This window comes from Manihot esculenta, unplaced genomic scaffold (assembly GCF_001659605.2).
Source record: "Manihot esculenta cultivar AM560-2 unplaced genomic scaffold, M.esculenta_v8 Scaffold64, whole genome shotgun sequence".
NCBI classification, from domain to species: domain Eukaryota; kingdom Viridiplantae; phylum Streptophyta; class Magnoliopsida; order Malpighiales; family Euphorbiaceae; genus Manihot; species Manihot esculenta.
In genome coordinates, this window is record NW_025215481.1 from 759,809 (window position 1) to 766,161 (window position 6,353).

The window sequence follows — 6,353 nt, forward strand, 5'->3', positions numbered from 1 at the left end:
TCTTACTCATTGAGACTATGAACCAATCATTGCAACCTCTATGAGTTTTTATCTATCTTATCTCACATTGCAAAAAGAACACGAAACAATATGTTGTGAGATCAAGAGCACTACCTCCTCCATTTACTTTTCCTATAGCCACCATGCATGCCCAAAATTGGCAAGAATTGTGACACAAGCCAATTCTCTTTGAAAAGTTTTAAAAAATCACCAAATGACAACTCAATTAAATTTGTTATATTTTTCTAAGGTGCCACACAAAATTTGGTGATTTTCTGACGAGTTATGTTTTTTTTATGATTTTCTGAATTTTTAACACTTAAAAAATAAAAAAAATACCTAGACTGGATAAAAAATTTTCAAAATTTTTCTAAAATTAGATTATATTCTTCTAAATATATCTGCAAAATATCAGGTCAAAATACCTAAAATTGAATTTTTTAGGGGGTGTGTCACTTTAAACATTGTCATGTCACCTCATGTATTGTCATGTCACCCCATGTTCAGGGTCATAGAGTTTCATAGAGTTTCAGGGACCAAAACTGTAATTTTCCAATATTAGAATTTTCGGGAAATAATGTTGGGATAAATTAGTAGAAAATAGTAGTAAGAAAAGAGCTGTGTCAGTTTCTTGTAATTCCTTTTTATTTATTTGTTAAGGGGGGGGTGTCACCTCAGACATATTGATGTCTCCTCCCACCATAGTTCTACTTGTTCTTAAGGCTCTTTAGGGGGGAGTGACTAGTTGGCCACCAGCAAGGGCTGGGCCCGACTGGCCACCGTAGGCTTGTTGAGTCCCTGGATTGTGCCTTCTCTTCTTGCAGGCGTTCCCCCCTGTCTGCAAGTTGGGAATGGGTCGTTGACATGATTGTGTAATGACTGTTTTGCCCCTGGAATAAAATAAGTAGCCCATTCAGTAAATCTCTGTGCTTGGTTGCTTGTTGAGGTGCTTGTATTGCTATAATTGCCCGATCATGATATTTTCATATGATAACTGTGGTTTTTCCCCGTTTTTATGAGAATGGGGCAGGAGGTCCTAACATTTACGTTCCTTTGTCCAGGTGAACGCGTAAGGAGCTTGGCTGACTTGGCTTGAAAAGAGTTCAAACCAAGTGCCACACGGTTCCAGGCCAGTGTCAAAACCTGAAACGTGACAATTGGTATCAGAGCCTAAAACGATCGAGAATAGTGTGGAGGTATGACAAAATCGACCACACGCATTGACGCCCTTGAGAGAAGGGTTGACAACGTTGTTGCTCTATTGAGTGACTATGCCACCCAAGAGGGGATGGTATTGGAATTTGATTCCGCTTATAAGCGCATTGAGGCGCTAGAGAAAGAAAATGAACGGCGATTAGCTAAGAGGGCTAAATCGTCTAGAGGTGAAGGTGAGCCAATAGAGCTTGAGGCCACCCAAAATCCTTTTCAAGTGAAGGACACCCGGTGGGGTGATCTGGAGTCCAAAATGATAGAATGGGAGGCAGTGGCCTCTCAAGTGAGAGACATAATGGAAAGTCTCAAATCTGTTTCTGATGCTCATACCTCCTTGGTAGGGGTTGTCGAAGAGATTAGAGATGGTGCTAAAGAGACTATTGATACAGTCAATGGTAATGTCAAAGAAAGGATGGACATGTTCCAAGGTAAGCTGGAAGAGCTTGATGCGAGGGTGAACACAATGATGAAGATTACAGGGAGCAATGGCATGAAATCTTGTGGGGCAGAGAGGACAAAAGTCCCGGAGCCGAAAGCTTTCGGCGGAGTAAGGGATGCAAAAGAAGTAGACAATTTTCTTTTTGACATGGAGTTGTTCTTTAGAGTTACCAAGCGAGAGTCCGACGAGGACAAGTTGTTGATCTTACCTTTGTACTTGGTTGACGATGCTAAATTGTGGTGGCGTAATAAAATAGTGAGAGCGGGGCCGGGGGCAAACCAAGTTACAACGTGGGACATGTTTGCCAAGGAGTTAAGAGCCCAATTTTGTCCGGAGAATGTGGCATATGATGCACGGTGCAAGTTGGGAGAGTTACAGCAAATAGGTTCGGTTCGGGATTACGTGAGGGACTTCTCACGTCTCATGCTAAACATAGAGAACATGCAGGAGGAGGATCGGTTTTACAACTTTATGAAAGGGTTGAAACCTTGGGCTAAGAATGAATTAAGGAGACAGAAAGTGACAGATGTTGATGCAGCTATAGCGGCTGCTGAGGGCCTAGAGGACTATTCCAACTCATCTAGTAAGCGGAAGCTCAGTTCTACTATGGGGCAAGAATCTCACCCTAACAAGTGGGTGAAGGCCCAAAGTGGGGGAGCAAATCGATTGAATCACACTATTGGAGGGGTAGAAAGAAGGAACTGGAGTAGGAACGTGAAATCGAAACCTTATTTTCAAGGAAGGGAACTGAGCTCTACAGGATCACAGGGTAGTCGACCCCAAGGATCAAGTTCATTCTCATTACCAAGACTTAATGTAAAGTGCTTCTTATGTCTTGGACCCCATCGAATGGTAGATTGCCCTCATAAAGGGGCGTTGAATTCCCTACAAACTCTACAAGAGGAAGAGAAGAGAAATGAAGAGGGGGAACATAAAGAAGGGGACAATGACCAATCTATGGTTGGGGCTCTCCGTTTTCTAGGAGCTATGGAGAAGCAAAGAGCCAGCAAATCCTCTGAGAGGGGATTAATGTATGTGGATTTGACTATTAACGGGAAGTTAGCCAGAGCCTTAGTTGATACGGGAGCTACTGACAACTTTATAGCTGATTCGTTGGTTTCTCGTTTTGAATTGAAGATCAAAGAGGATAAGGGGAAGATAAAAGCAGTTAATTCCAAAGCACAAAATACGGTAGGCGTGGCTCAATCAGTAGCTTGTGAAATGGGACCGTGGAAAGGGGAGGTGAATTTCACAGTAACGCCATTGGATGACTTCGATGTAGTGATTGGAATGGAATTTCTTAAGACAGCACGGGCAGTGCCGATTCCCTCAGCCGACTGTCTTATCCTCATGGGAGACAGACCGTGTGTGGTACCCACCACTTTCAGTCCAATCTGTGAGAAGAAGTTGATTTCAGCATTACAATTTAAGAAGGGGGTGAGGCGTAAGGAGCCGACATACGTGGTGGTTCCAGTTATGAAGGAAGAGGGGGAGATGTCTACATACCCCCTTGAGATCAGGGACGTGATGCTGAGATACAAGGATGTTATGCCAGAGAAGTTGCCGTCTGTTTTGCCACCTCGTCGAAGTATTGATCATGAAATAGAGTTGCTACCAGGTACAAAGGCTCCAGCAAAAGCGCCTTACCGGATGGCACCCCCAGAACTGGCGGAATTGAGAAAACAGTTGGATGAGTTACTAGAAGCTGGGTTTATACGACCAGCAAAAGCGCCCTTTGGGGCTCCTGTGCTTTTTCAAAAGAAACAAGACGGAAGCTTAAGGTTGTGTGTGGATTATCGAGCTCTGAACAAGGTGACAGTGCGGAATAAGTATCCTATTCCCTTGATAGCAGATTTGTTTGACCAGTTGGGTCAGGCAAAGTTTTTTACCAAGTTGGATCTTCGCTCAGGGTATCATCAGGTTCGGATTAAAGAGGGGGACGAGCCCAAAACAACATGTGTAACACGGTTTTTCATGAATATCTTGACAAATTTGTGGTGGTCTATCTTGACGATATTGTGGTATATAGCTCTTCACTGAAAGAACACAGGGAACATCTTAGTTTAGTATTCGAGAAATTGAAGGAGAATAATCTCTTCGTCAAGAAAGAGAAATGTGCGTTTGCTCAAACCAGAATCAAGTTCTTGGGTCATGTGGTCGAGCAGGGAAAAATAAGCATGGATCAAGGCAAAGTGAAAGCCATTCAAGATTGGAAGGTACCCAGAGGTGTAGCAGAGTTGAGATCCTTCTTGGGATTGGCAAACTACTACAGGCGATTTGTGAGGGCATATTCTCAAAAGGTGTGTCCCCTCACAGAGCTCCTAAAGAAGGGAAATAAGTGGCAATGGACAGACGAGTGCCAAGCAGCTTTTGATGATGTGAAGAACAAGATGATGGCTGAACCAGTATTAGCTCTCCCCGACATGAGTAAACCATTTGAGGTGCAAACAGATGCTTCCAACCTGGCACTAGGAGGAGTACTCATGCAAGAAGGACATCCGGTAGCATTCGAGAGCCGAAAGTTGAAGGAGGCAGAAGTTCGATATACAGCTCAGGAGAAGGAGTTGTTAGCAGTGATTCATTGTCTAAGAACGTGGAGACATTACTTATTGGGGTCAAAGTTTGTAGTCAAGACAGACAACACGGGTGTCAGCCATTTCTTTTCTCAGCCGAGACTAACACCTAAGCAAGCAAGGTGGCATGAATGTTTGTCTGAGTTTGATTTCCAGTTCGTGTACAACCCGGGAAGTTCTAATAGGGTGGCCGATGCTTTAAGCAGAAAACTTGAGATAGCAACCTTGAAGCGGATAGCTCAATTGTCCCAGAGCGTAGCAAAGTCAACGTTGAAAGAAAGGATTCGAAAAGAGTTACAAAAGGATCCCCAAGCCATGGCCTTGAGGAAACTAGTGGACAACGGCAAAACTAGGCAATTTTGGTTAGAAGCGGACTTGATCATGACAAGGGGGAACAGAATCTATGTCCCTAAAGCAGGGGGACTTAGAAGTTTGTTATTAAAGGAATGTCATGACACTAGGTGGGCTGGCCATTCAGGGTGGCAGCGTACTTTAGCCCTTCTGAAGCAAGGGTACTTTTGGCCCAAAATGGAGAATGACGTCCAAAAGTATACAAAGACTTGTTTGGTTTGTCAACAGGATAAGACGGACAGACAGAAACCGGCAGGGTTGTTACAGCCATTACCAGTGCCGAGTAGGCCATGGGAAAGTGTTTCCATTGATTTTATCGCTGGACTCCCACGGGTAGGGGAATTTGATCACATCCTGGTGGTTGTCGACAGGTTTTCCAAATATGCCACGTTCGTGCCGGTGTCAAAATATTGTTCGGCAGAGGAGACTGCTAAAGTATTTTTCAAGCATGTTGTAAAATACTGGGGAATCCCAAAGAGCATAGTTAGTGACCGTGATGCAAGATTTACAGGGTCATTTTGGTCGGAGCTGTTCAAGTTGTTGGGCACCAACCTGGCGATGTCCTCAAGTTATCATCCTCAGACAGACGGACAAACGGAGAGAGTTAATGGAATGTTAGAGGAGTACTTGCGACACTTTGTTAGTGCCAGCCAGAAGAATTGGGTTTCCCTCCTTGACGTTGCTCAATTTTGTTTTAATTCTTTACAGAGCTCTACGACTAACAAAAGTCCTTTTGAGATTGTGACAGGTCAACAGCCATTGGCACCTTATAATGTAGATGGGCCTTATTCCGGCCGCAATCCGAAAGCATTCCAGTTCAGTAAGGAGTGGAGGCAAAATGTGGAACTTGCCCGCGCTCAGTTAGAGAAAGCTAAGAGTCATATGAAGAAATGGGCAGATGAGAACCGGCGCCCGCAGGAGTTCACAGTTGGTGACTTGGTTATGGTGAAGCTATTACCAGAGCAGCTGAGATTCCTTCGCAACCGTGACAAAAGATTAGTTCGGAAGTATGAAGGACCAGTACCAGTAGTTGCCAAGATTGGACCAGCCGCTTACAGGATCGAACCTCCGAAGTGGATGACAGTCCACCCAGTATTTCACGTCAGTAAATTGAAGCCCTATTATGCCGATGAGTCAAATGCAAGCCGTAACACGACATCACGACCAGTCGTAACCCGTGCACCACCTGTCAATCAAGGAGTTGAAGAAATCTTAGCGGAACGAATCGTCCAATCCGCCAGGCGTCCACCACACATAGAGTACCTTGTCAAGTGGAACGGCCTTGGTGTTGAAGAAACTAGTTGGGAGAAGGAGTCAAGTCTACAGGCATACGCACACAAGATAGAGGACTTCATTAACGCTCAGTCGACGAGGACGTCGACCATTTAAGTGGGGGAGTGTCAGGGTCATAGAGTTTCATAGAGTTTCAGGGACCAAAACTGTAATTTTCCAATATTAGAATTTTCGGGAAATAATGTTGGGATAAATTAGTAGAAAATAGTAGTAAGAAAAGAGCTGTGTCAGTTTCTTGTAATTCCTTTTTATTTATTTGTTAAGGGGGGGGTGTCACCTCAGACATATTGATGTCTCCTCCCACCATAGTTCTACTTGTTCTTAAGGCTCTTTAGGGGGGAGTGACTAGTTGGCCACCAGCAAGGGCTGGGCCCGACTGGCCACCGTAGGCTTGTTGAGTCCCTGGATTGTGCCTTCTCTTCTTGCAGGCGTTCCCCCCTGTCTGCAAGTTGGGAATGGCCCGTTGACATGATTGTGTAATGACT